Source organism: Cariama cristata, unplaced genomic scaffold (genome assembly GCF_000690535.1).
Source record: "Cariama cristata isolate BGI_N322 unplaced genomic scaffold, ASM69053v1 scaffold21629, whole genome shotgun sequence".
In the NCBI taxonomy this organism is placed as follows: domain Eukaryota; kingdom Metazoa; phylum Chordata; class Aves; order Cariamiformes; family Cariamidae; genus Cariama; species Cariama cristata.
This window is the reverse complement of record NW_009634371.1, coordinates 13,637-27,272: the sequence shown is the minus strand read 5'-3', so window position 1 is coordinate 27,272 and position 13,636 is coordinate 13,637.

Genomic DNA, 13,636 nt, shown 5'->3' with positions numbered 1-13,636 from the left:
GAGGACAAAGCAAGGCTGAAAACTCGGTGATATAAAATCACAGAATAATTCAGGTCGGAAGTGACCTCAGGATGTCATCTACTCCAACCTCTTGCTCAAAGCAGGGTCAATAATTAATTCAGACCACACTACTCAGGGATTTTTACAGTCACCTTTTGAACACCTCCAAGGATGGAGACTCTACAACCTTTCTGGGCAACTTGTGCTACGGCTTAACCGTCTTCATGAAGAAAAGGCTTTTCCTTACCTCAGGTCTGAATCTGCCCTGTTCTAGTTGATGACTATAGTCTCTTCTTCTCCTGCCGTGCAACTCTGTGAAGAGCCTGGCTCCACCTTCTCAGTAACACCTTATAGGTATGGGGAGGCTGCTCTTAGGTCCCCTCCCCAAGTCTTCTCCAAGCTTAACAAGCCTCAGTCCCTCAGCCTCTCCTCACAGGGCAAGTGTTCCTTCCCTGACCAACTTGGTGGTCTCCTGGTCTCCTACTCCAGTTTATCAACATCCTTTCAGTAAGGCAGGAGCAAACCTCGACAGTCTTCCATACATGGCCTAACGAGTGCAGCTCAGTATGTCGTTACACCTTCCTTGATGTGTAATGTTCAGTTTGTTGCAGGCAATGCACAAAGCAGGATAAGATGGTCACAGTCACCAAGAGCTTTCAGGTTGAGCGGCTCACCCCGACGGGTGTGCAAAAGATGGGGAACTATCAACTGATCCAGCAGGACTTTGTATTCTAAGAGTTTCCATCTTTTCGAAACTGGGCATGGGGACAGATTTCCAGTTTGGCTGTGAGACATATAGAGCAGAGCATGTGGTACTCTAAATCAGGCATCAAAAATCAGCTTTTTTATTCTGAATAGGGCTGGCACTGAGTCTGGTTTCCAGATGGTTTTCTGTTGTGTGTTTCTGCTGCTTAGAGGAACACAGCAAAATCAGAAGGGAAAGCCCTTCTCCATAGAGAAGCAAGAAATCACAGAAACAGAAGTAAAAATGCGAAGAATAAGGCAATAATGAGTATGTTAAGTCACTTCCAGTGTCACAGTTTTCTCAAATAAGGAACCAGCTGTGGAAGCTCTCACATTTATGCCAAACAATTCAGTGTTTACCTCTCCTGTCTGTAGTAGCTTGGCTGGGATTTTCCAGTCTTATTTATACAGTTAGATGCAAAGCAGCCAATTTAAGTGCTTGTTATTTCTTTATTAACAAACATGGTTTTTGAAAGGACAGATGCTCTTGTTTACCATCCCCTCAGATTTCAGTCAGTCTCCACATCAGTGTTTGTGCTCTATGCTATACAAAGTCTGACTTCTTTTCCTCTTTACCTGCTTCTGGTATTTCATTTTTCAAACTGCTCCATGCCTGTATTAGGGTCTGGTTTAGTTGTTTCCACATTTGGAAATGTTCCTTACAGCTCATTGATCTCACATTCATTCATGAATATCATTAAAAGTCAATGGGAAAATTCAGTTTAAGAATTTGACCCCTGGAGTAATTCTGGCTTCAAAAAGACTCGCAGCACAGCTGAAGGGCACATAGTTGATGCAGTGGGGACATGACAAAGTTGGCTTAAAGGACTGCTAACTACACTCACCTTTAACTATTTGACTATGTTCCATTTATTTATTTCTTGTATTAGAGCCCACTTATTACCTAGCAAAAGACAACTCAAATACAATAGGGGATAATGGCAAATCAATAAACTGAAGTGCACTATACAGGCAAATGCCACTTTAAGTTGTAGCAAGATACACCATTGTACTGCATAGCTCCGGTACACACAGCTGCATGCTTAAAAACACATACTTAAGCAGTCTGTACAACTCGGGTTATAATCTCTCATTTCATCTTATTTTCTAGTTTCATCTTTCGAAATAGCAGTTGCAGGCTGAATAGAAACCACCAGGACACAACAGGTCCAAATATTCAACTTTCTAGTCTTAACTCTGAAGAGTGCTGAGTATTGCTGACATCTACAGATACTGGGGAGAGTTGAAGTTATTTAGCAACTTAATGCATCAAGCCCTATCAAAACTGCAGGAATGTGCAACACTTCATCAGAAAGGTTTCTTTCATCAGGGAAATTTTATTTTCTAACAGTGGACCTTTCCCAAACATCCCATCTCCTGTAGCAGTCCGAATCACTGACAGACATTCTTGTAGGTCTACTGTGCTGCCGTGGCCTTGAGCCCAGGCCGTTTGAGGAGTCCAACAGAGCAAAGATAGAGTAAGTCATCAAAACCAGGATTCCCTTTGCTGCTCATACCATCCTCCTAAGGGCAACCATCAGGGGCTGAGCCTGGAGCTCCTGCTGCTGCTGAGAAGCAGTAGATGGGATAGAGGAATTGGGCCAGGAAGGTACGTTACCCTCTCACTCCTTCAGCCCTTGCCTCTTGACCCTGAACCCATGTTAGAGTTTCCTCACTCCTTACCAACTTTTCTCTTTTTCCTTCCACCTTACTGATGCAGAATTCAAGCTAATAAGCCTTGTGAGCGTATTGCTTTTCATGTCAACTACAACTTACTTGGCTTGAAGCAGAAACCCAGGAATCTACAGGCTGTGGTAGCCAGAAGGTCAAACTACTTTTGCACGGACATAGGTAGTGTACGGACAGAGGGGCCAATTAACCTGTGCCCCTAACGCTGCAGAAGTTAATGAACAAGTGTAATGTTACTGCCAGCTGCACTGTAAAAAGGCAAATGTGTGGTTGCAGTGTTAGAACCCTTGAAATACAATGGGTGAGCAAGCAGCATTTTGAAGGGTAATTTAATTTTAATCACTGGTCAGAGATTTGCCAAAGGCAGAGAAGGCGTTTCAGGCTCGCCACTGTCCACAGTACAGCCACACAGATGCCAATATGATGGCAAAACACCTTTTTTTTTCACATGCCCTAGCACAAGGTGAATGCAAGCAGCCATCAGCAGAGCACCGACCAGGCCTATCTGCCAGCCTGAGAGACAGAAAGAGCCACAGACTCCAAAGGGGCTGGGGAGGGATGGTGGTCAGAAGGATTTAGTCTTTCCTCTTGTACTGTAGAGCCAATCCTGCCCGTTCGTCACACAGAAGGGGACAGGGGAGAGAAAACTCCCCCAAACACCAGTATGCAATCTTTGGCGGCTTGCAGTCATCAATCAGCAAATACACACAGATAGACCTAGGTCTGAGTGAGGCTACAGCTTATTTCCGTACAGGTTATCATACTGTGCGCTGGATTTTTAAAGCGCAATTATAGTCTCTGACATCCTATCTAAAAGAGCGGTCACCATAGTAACGCCTGAATCACACGGCACTGCACACCTGATACCCATCAATCCGGAAAACATCTTTTTAAAGAAACAGACTCCTGGAAAACTGCAGATGGAGGTTTCTCATTGAGACTAAGAGATGCTCTCTTATAACAAAAATGGAAATTTTACCTTAGAATCTTCTCATTTGATTCTCCTTTCATACAACCCCATTCTCTATCAGCTTATAAAAGTGACAGAAAATTAAAAAGGGCAACGGTTCTGGGCTGAGAAGTGTGACAAACAACACATTACAGCTGGCATGTAAAGGATATGTTGCATTTGACCCCCAGAGCATTAACTGTGACTTCTGAGAATACAGCCAGGCTCTAGTTGCTGAAACAAAGCATAAACATGCCCACCACAGTGTCTCTCCACCTTCCCAAGACACCAGATTTCCAGAAATTTCATCAGCTTCTTTCTCCCTTTTTGCTTTCCCAGTCTGCAGTTGCATTCAGTTGATTACAGTTGTGTTCCTCTGTGTGGGTAAAGGAAGAAGAGCATGTTTAAGGAAATGATGTTTGCATTTAGCTTGGCACCGCAGCTTTCTGAAGTGCATTCTGCCACAAGCCCTCTAGACACATCCAGCAGCCAAAGAGCTGATGCAGTTGCTGATGCCTCTGGGCTTTTTGGTGGGTTCCTTTTATTATTTTTTTTTACAGCTCAGTTCCACCTAGCAGCCTTTGGGCTACCTGTGCTGTGCCTGCGCCTCTACCTGCCTCAACAGCCTGCTGCCTCTTGTTATCCCAGCAAGGACACCGCGACGGGTTGATGAAAATAATCCCAGCAAACAACTCATGCACAAAGTTCAACCAGCCTCAGCAGTATTTCCAAGACAGTCTTGATATTTCCTATTAGATTCTATCCCAAATTATTGCTACTTTCATTATTTGAAAGTCTACCACTTCTTAATTTTCCTTTGCAAAAGACCGATTCTGTTCAGATGGCTTCCATCTTTGTCACTTTCCATTCCATCTATTTTTTATTTTTCATGTAAGTCACAGCTATAATCATTTATTCTGACAGTGCCTCTCCTTTATTCGATGTGATTTCAGAACAGGAGATCCACTGAATTTGTAAATGCCATTGACTGACAAAAGCTGGATATCCAACTGCCACAATGCTAGTAACAAATTTGCTTAGAAATTTGTTCAGCATCCTGGAGATGGGTGTAAAAACAACAGGAGCAGGCAATGTATGAGCCTAAGGAGGTAATGAAACAGCCTTTACTAAGCTTCCTGAAGTCACCAGACCCTGCTCTGCTTTGCCAGGCCCTCACTGCTGACCCACCAGAACAGATTGTGTGCACGTGAATGGCTACCACAGGTTGTCTGAGCTCATCTGGGTGACTGTACCCACGCTGATTAGGAAAATGCCCTCACAACTCATTCCCAGAGAGATGGTCGTATCCAGGACTGACCAACTACTTAAATCATTAGATGACCACTTAGAAAAAAGCTGTAAGTATTGCTGTTCAAGAAGAGTGCTACCAAGATTTTTGTAATAAAGAAAGTGCAGTAATTGGGTAGTTATGGTATCTGTAAGTCACTTCGCATATATCACAACTGAAATGTCAAACTGTACTTGTTTTGCTTAGGTAGGAAAAAATTCCAGTTGCCTCTAATTTTAGTATAATATTGGCCTCTATCCTAGAGGTGTGTTCCAGGAGCAAGGCAAGGAGCAGAGATAGAACTAAGATGCATGTTGCTTTGAAGTTAGAAAAATAAAGGGACTTGATGATATGTAAACATTTGTGGCAGTTATTTTCTGCCCTCAATATGTTGTCATGCAATACAGATACCTCCTAGCAGCTGTACGAGGTATTTGTACTGTCCGTAACGCTTCAGAAGTCAGCGCTAGCGGTCATGGAGGCCTATTACCCACAAGGAAGTTGGGCTTTAAATCTGCTTTCATAGTGCGGAAGTTACATTTATTCAGTTGTGGTTCTGACGTGTTTCTCACAGTAAATAGCGTTGTTGTTCAACAGGGCAACAGACCCCAACGATAGAAATGTAATGTTCCAAAGTCAAAATGAAGAAGTCAGTAACAGTTTACTGAGTTTTAAGCTACGCCAGGGCCCAATTATTGTTTTCAAACTGCATAGGAATTGATAGCAGAAGAGATCCATTGATTTTGGTGAGGATCAGAGACCTTACTTGGACTACGCCCAGTAACTTTTGCAAAGCTAAGCGGCAAGGGAAGATCAGGAAAGCGCAAGTGAGTTGTTAACAGCAATTGAGGAAAATGCCTGTGGCCTCCTGGGCTTGGATCAGCCTGTAGGAAGAACTCAGAACCTGCCCTTCCCAAATCCTTAGCTTGAAGACAACAACGTAATCCATGCAGTGAAACACACAAACCCCATTTACCCTCGCTCCGAAAGAGCTTTGTTGTAAGTAATTAACCATGCAGCTCAGCCTGGAAGGCATTTGGACCCAAGCACCTAGGAAAAACTCAGTTAAGGAACAGAATATCACATTATACTTGCCACCAGAAAATGATGATTCATTTCTTTTCCATTGCCATTTATAAATTAAGGGTCATCATTAAAAGAAAAAGTAGTGACGGTCAAAAACTTCACTAATATTTTCATTACCTTCTCTAGGTCTTCATATGTTTTTGCTGACAGTAAGCTCACAAACCTTTCACCCTTATGCAGCCGACTCAGCAACGCTGTAGAAGCTGTCAGTAATGCATTTTTGAAATGTATGCTGAACTGATGCTTTCTGTTCAGGTCGCCTTCTTTTACTACTGTCCTTATGTGTATGAACTTCAGATACTCAATACCAGCATGTGCGTTTTAGGCTGGGGTTTGGTGTTTTAGTGCTCCCTTAGGAATACAATATGTAAGCACATCTACACTGTAACTCTTTTTTATCCCTTGATGCTCTACAGTAGAAATAACTAATAAATAGCTTGCTCAATTTACACAAATTCAAACACAAATACACCAGATTTGACAATATACTTTCCTTTTGTACTAGGGTAAAATAGTAGTGAAAGAAAATCAGCATGAGAAAAATTTGGTCCATAAAAAGCACACAGAATCAGAACAGCAGAACTGGCAAGCAAAACAAGTCAGAAAGTCTGCCTTCTTCTGAGTCCCCCTTTCAGATTCAGACTTCCATTCCCAGCACCTATGGTAGATATTTTTCCTCTAGTCCAGTTTTAATTTCTAAGTCTCAGTACTATCACCTAGAAGCATCTGACAGCTTCCCCTCCTCTTTCTGTGTCTTGGAGAAGAGCAAACAGCAAAGATAAAGTCTTCATACTGTGATTGATGAGACGGATGCTGTACTGAATTTAAACTTGAAAACATCAAAAACAACATCCTCCTGAAGCAGTGAGGAAGAAGGGCACCGATTCAGCCCACTGCTGTAGGCAGCACAGCCCAAAGTTGCTTGAATAAGCTCAAAAACATTTAAAAACAGGGACTGGTCTCCTAAGAGAGGATTTACAGTATTCATCTACCTGGAATTTAGACTGAACAACCACTAGTTTCCAGCTGTGAAATGCAAAAGGAATTGCCACCTGCCACAGCTCAGCGCTCCTCTCCTCCAGCTGCACCAGGGAAGGATTTCAGCCAGGCGGCCCTGGCGAGAGCCCCCTCCCCAGCGAAGAGGCGAGGGGCAGGTCCCAGGGGAGGACGCTCCCTGCCAACCCGCACACAAAGCTCCCTTTGTCCTCCGAGACTCCAGCGAGGAGGTTTTAACCCCACCTGTGGTTGCTCCCCACCCAAGAAACCCACAAACAGGAGCGTTCTGCAGAAGCCGGTGGCCAGCCGGTCGGTGACACAAGGGGGATGTCCGGCCCACCCTGGGGTGGGGGTATCCCTTCTTACAGGGCCCCATCCTCGGTGCAGACAGCTTAGAGTCCACCTCCCCACACATCCTCACTTCTGTCTGTGCTCAAATAATCTGATCTATTCAGAGTAAAATGAAACTTCTGGGGGATTTGAATGTAATTTTTACCGAGAGCTGCTAAATGACAAATACGTTCTGAGCACGGCCTTAAGGACCCAGATGTCTGATTTACGCGTCACAGAAAGTCATGGCAAATACCAGTGCACTCGCCAGACACTCACTTGCCACTGCTTTCCCAGGGCAGCCATGCCTTTCCCAATCATTCTCAAGACAAAAATGTAAAAGGCATCTTATAGTTACTCTTTTGATTTTTGTTCACGTTGTTTCTGGTGAAGGCATAACCACTCGTAACTCCCGCTTGCTTTGGAACGTGGGGTGAAGGCACCTCCAAGCACTTACCACCCAAGTGTGTTGGCTCCTTGTCCATACCATGGACTGGAGAGAGGTAACCCCGAGCAGGCAGATCTGTCCCATCACACACAGAAAGAGGTGGCCTACAGATATTGCTAAAAAAGTGCTTTTTATACATGGAGCCCCTCACAATTGGGCTCTTGACGTACTCACCAGCTGTCTCATTCTGCCTTCAGGTGAGTTCGCATCTTTGTTGTTAGGAGCAGCCTCCAAAGTGCTGACCTCTCCTGAAAGGCATTTTATGCCAGCTGTTGAAACGCACAGGCTAACTGGCTGGGTTCAGCTCTACCGTAGGGAAGGGACTGGAACTTCGGCCTATGGACAAACCATTCACCTTAGGCTTCCTATCTATTGCCACCACTGCAATTACAGCATTGCTTTGGCTGTAAGAGGCCAACTTGCTCTTTCTTCTGAAATGCATAAATATGGCACCAGTTTAGGCTGGGCAGTGCTTTTATATGACATCTTTAACGTGCATGATGAGCAGCTTTAGAGATTCCCCCTTATTTTTTGAGGAGGTTTAGACATGGTCTCTCCAATGAAAAAATTCTTTATTACAATTCCTCCTGGGTCCAGTATAAATATATTGACTTGGATGACTTCAGCATGGTGCCTATACAGTCCTTGGAGGCTTTGAAGCAAAAAAAGGCATCTATATTAAAGAAATAAAGATGTGAAGTTAACATGGATTGAATTTCCTGCTGCAGTCACGGGGAGCATTTCCAGGATCTTAGATGCAGGGCTGGGCTCAAAGAAGTGGATTTTGTACAGACTTGGACTAGCAGTGAGGAATTCTGCCTTCTGTGCAGCATCTTTGAACCCTGAGAGGATGCACAATGACCTAATCCTCCTCAAACAGCCTATGCTGAACATGAAGGATATTGGCAGGCACGATTTCCACACTGTAAACTTGTATTTGAGGAGTTTATCTTTCAAAAATGGATGGAGCTTATCAACTTGCACATTTTTACCATTCCCAGACACAGAGATACGTGGGCTCTACATTTGAACAGATAAAGGAGGTCAATTTAATTTTTGATCCCATGTTGTAAACTATTAAGCCACATTACTTGTGTCATGAGCATTATCTGCAGTCAAATATGTAAAAAAATGACATTTCATGAGTTCTTTTACCAAGTTCAAAAAAATGCCTATAGCTGATCAGTAGGTTAATCTTATGCTTAAGCCACATTGACTTACAGTTGTAGCTCTTTCCTCTACCAGTAACTTGTGTAAGCAAGGGCCTTCTACTACTTTCAACAGAAATTTCACAGGTGCAGAGAGAAAAAAACCCTTTCCCATACCCAGTGTTATTAATACTTACCGATAAGCATTTCAAACTCAAAATCTCCTTTTCAGCAACAGAAAAACAATTTCTCAAAACCAAGTCTGTCTATATTAATGAGGCCTAATTAAGCATCTTTCCCTTAACAGTCCTGGCTGTAAGCACCTACTGAATTACTTACTGGTTCACAAAACTGCTGAATATCTGCACTTCCCATGTGGGATCTCTAAGAACTTAAGTTAAATGATACAGTGTAAAAAGCATCTACTGTAATCAGGCTTTAGTTTTAATTACACAAGTTCAGATGTTTTGTTAACATATATTTTCTTCAGATCTTCAAATACAACGGTAAGGAACTCTGCTCTCCTTCTCAGTAGAATCTTAAAAATCACCAGCACTGTTTCTGTTTCTTCTAGAGCTGTGAGTGGTTCCTGTTTCATCCTATTCTTCTGGGACATCTCAATGTATCCCTTCTGAAAGCAAGAGTAGGCAGATGATCTGAAGGGTGTTCACTGGACATAACACCGTTTCTCACCTCAGTATTTCTTTGGGTGCTGAGAGGTGCATGCGCAACGCTCCTGCCTTCAAAACTGCTTACCCTGCAAAGCACTGGCAACGTCCCTATATCCCTGAGGTGGACAAGAAAGCAATGGCTACAGCTGGGGTAGGGACAAGGAGACAATTACACCAGCGGGCAGAGGGCGATGAGGAGGTAGCAGTGACATCAAAAAGAAAGACGAATGATAGCAGCAGTGAGACTTGTCTTTGAGAAGACTGTGGTTATCATTCTAGATGTCCTGTCCCTTAGCCAGGATCTGTCAGAAACCAAAACTCTGCAAATTCCCACACCTCCACAGATTTATGGTTTGCTTTCCGTTACACATAATCTTAGCATTTCAAATGTCCACAGAATCAATAGGCAATAAATCTCAATTGTTTCCAAGACAAAACTTGCTTGATGTCATGCAGGTGGCTTCAGGGAGCAATTTCTGGATCTCTGTGGCAAATCTATCCTGGATGCAAAAATTGGGTTCAATCTAAAGAGATGATTGAGAGGTCCAGGAGGTAATTAATAATGTTGAGAAGGTCATGAAAAAAACTGAAGAAAGCTAAACCTGTCAACAGCTATCAAACACAAAGGTACTGCATCGGGCTCAAGTAACCCGTGAGCTGCTGAGCACTGGACACATGGAGAATATACAGAGGGAAGTACTTTCATGTGTTCATACTGTTTTTCCTAGGCACTTATTTTTGACCTCTCTCAGCAGCAAGGCACTATGCACTAAATAGCCATTTGAGCTGAACCAGTTCAGCTGCTCTTATGCTCTGGAGGAAAATATAAACATAAATTCCCCACAAATTAAATCCTCATTATGTCAGTTCAAAGCAAACAGAAAACTTTCCTCCCCTTCCATACCAAAGAGCAGCGCAAGTCATTTAGCCAACACTGATTTAAGAAAACCCATTCCTTTCTGGACACCCAAGCAGTGGAACAGCACAGCACACCAAGGTTTCTAGTCCGGTGTTTGCTGCCTGGTGCTGTGGCAAGGCAGATCATCAAGCTTCTAATGAAGAGAAGACCACAAAAACCATTTTCAGTTTTGATTTCCACCCCCAGAAGCTGGTGTGTGAGCTCACCTCCAACTAGCCCCACAGCCATCCCCTGCAGAGGGGAAGGACTAGTCCCTTCTACAGCAAGGAGAAATAAAAGGTGTCTGCTGATTTTGCAGAGGTAGAAAGTAGAATCTGAAAGTGGAAAATTACAAGGGTATTTTGGGCTAATAAGACATTACAGCTTTCTGATGAAAATGGGAAAGGATCCTATTAACTCTTCATTCAGTTTTTTTATTTCAAAGAAGCATTAGACAATGAAAAAGCACGCTAAAGACTGAAAGAGCTCAATCAGAAAAGAACATAAGATTATCCATTTTGTCTTCCTATTGAAACTGTGTGACCCCTCTGCTTGTGCTGAACTCTGCTTGAATGGTAAAGTGGGAAGTTTCACAGTGTGTAAAGAGATGAACACATGCGTTTTTCCATATTGATCATCCCTGAAGCCCGGGAACGCTCGGCTGGTGGCTGCAGAGGCAGCCCTGCAGTGCTGCGGGTTGCCCTTCAGAAAGGGCAGCAAGGGGAGCAATCAATTCCTCAAGCGGTGCTCTTTAAAGCAAGGTGATGCTGAGGAAATTTAAAAGTCAAATGCCCCAAAGAATCAACACCTGCTCTCCCGTCTGCAGAGACACCCCTGACATTGGGCAGTCAGGAGATGACAATTTATGTGCTGGATCCGCCGTAAATAAAGCCATCAGCATAGATGTGAGAGCTGAAGTCAGCAGTTCCAAAACTAAATCCCTCTTTAAAACCCATGATGAGAAGGAAAAGGCTGTCAGAAGCCCAGACATGCCCCACCTGCAGCTTGGGGTCACCTGCCAGTATTCAGCTGAAGCAATCTGCTTCCACACCAGGGCTTCCCGAAGGTGGAATGGCATTTGGAGGTGAGGGGAAGGCAGTCCCAGGGAAGACAATAAATTGTTTTCTGATCCCTAAAGAGGTGGAGAGGGACAGCAGAAGTGGAAAAGGGGTTTCTTCAGTCTTTGTTCTTGCACTGCTCAGCGCAGACACAGCTGCAGCCCAAGGGGTTCCTGAGGGTGAGGACCGTGCCTTTTACCTCTCCCTGGAACAACAGCATCTCTGCAAAAAGCTGGAGAGGGAAAACAGGAATCATTAAACCTCAGCCCTAACCTCTGCATACTCCATTATAGCATCATCCATCACATGGGATTTTCACAAGTGCTTTGCAATCCCCCTTGCAAGACTCTGATGCTATCAGAAAACACAGTATTTATATTTGCATGTAGCAAATAACAAGTTCGTAACTGATGTCAATGGCAGAAGAATGATAAGCCTGAAGCCCTGATAAGCCTGAAGAGAAGCAAGTGTGTTTGAAAACTACTGTCCTGTGTCTAGATTCACTGCTGAATCCATCATTCATTCCCCCCTCCAATTTCATGTCACTCTACCATTGTGCTTTCTCCTCCCTCCTCGCCACCCAAACTGTTCCGCACAAGAACTACTGCCTTTGTTAGCACGGAGGTCTCTGTCATGCAGGCTCTATAATCGCATTTGCTAACATTTCTTTTCACCTAGCAGGCTGTGACTGACGACATGTTATTCCACGTCTGGTATCACTGAGATCAAACCTGAAATAAGACAAGGGAAGGAAGCCTTGGCACACTCTGCATCCCAGGATATCACACTGATGATGACTGAAGGTCACCTCCGGATTCAGTGTTGTGAAACCCAACCCCAGGCGATACGCTCTTCTCTGTGCTATGTATGGCACTTCAATGATGGGAGACTACTTCTGGAGCTTTTAGCAGCCTGTGAGTGAACATAATTCTGGTGTTAATTCACCAGGTGTTATTCCTGGTTCATCTCCCTCTGAGGTATACACAGCAACAGCATTCTCTCTGTTCATTCCAGGAATGAAATCTTCCTTTTACCCACACAGAGGAAAAGGACGAATGCACTGGCTTATTCTGACCACAGTTCACATGCCAGTGCTCTACAAAGGATGTGTTTGGGCCACACATCAAGCAACCATGCAGCTTTACAATGACAAGCAGGCAGATCTACAGATTTTTTTAATCACCCTTGGTACGGAGGACATCACCAAAGAAAAAGCAGAGCCAGACTGTCACTGTGCTGCACCGATCCCAGAGGGTAATGTAGCCAGGCACAATTTATAACAGAGATTCTGAATTATATTAGAAGCCAAATTCACCTTATTTACCCTCAAGCTCAACAGGGCAGACAGGCACCAATACAAGACTCTACCCTGGGTGGTCCATTCCTTAGGCCTTGATGAGCCGTGGGTCTAAGCTGGCTAGAAGTACCTCTTGAGGCAGGGAACTGTTCTTGAAAGAGCTGATAAAAAGTTCTCCTAAGGATGCACTGCTTCTAAAGAAATGCATAAACGTCTCATACAATGCTCTGAGTTTTCTCTCACTATTTGTCCTTAGTAATTTTTTGCTTCTCCAAAGAATCCTCGGGGCAGCATGAAGAAGAGGAGACAGCAGGTCTTTAGCAGTAGTATCGTGTCTGTTAAAAGTAGAAAAGCTACCCTGCCACAAATACCATCGGTCAGGGGTTTGTGCCTAACGCTCAGGCTCTTCCCACCACGCATTCTTCTTAGGATGCATCGGTCAACCAGCCCTGCACTGTCCTCTCAGTTTTCATGCTCACTGGGTTTCAGAAGCTAGTATTTGATTCTTCAGAGATGTACATTTTGAACACATCTGGGAGCTGACTGTCAAAATAATATATATATAAGAAAATTCTATCTGTATGAAGAAAAAGGGAGCAATATCTACAAATAAACTACTCTCCTGGAATTGTGGACTTTCAATTACAGAATTGGATGCTGAAAAACGGGTACCAGATATCAAAAACTGACACAGACAAAATAACTTAGTCAAAGGAGAATGAGCTGCAAGTTCATACTATCCTTTACCACTGCAAGTGGCAATGTTATCTGAAACTGTAAACGACTATGAAAAGCAGAATCAAAGTCAGGATATACTAATAGCCTTTCTGAGATTTCATGCAGGAAGAAAATATGCTGAACCTACATATCCAGGAAAGCTGTAGAGTGTCGTTTCAGGTTGCTCACTAAGTGACCTGAAATAGTTCAATGGACCTGCAGCAGCTCGGTGGATGTAGAGGAAAACAAATCGAGTGGAACAACAGCGCCTGGTCGGTGTGATGGCAGAACACTCGCGTTGTGCAGCACGTTCTACT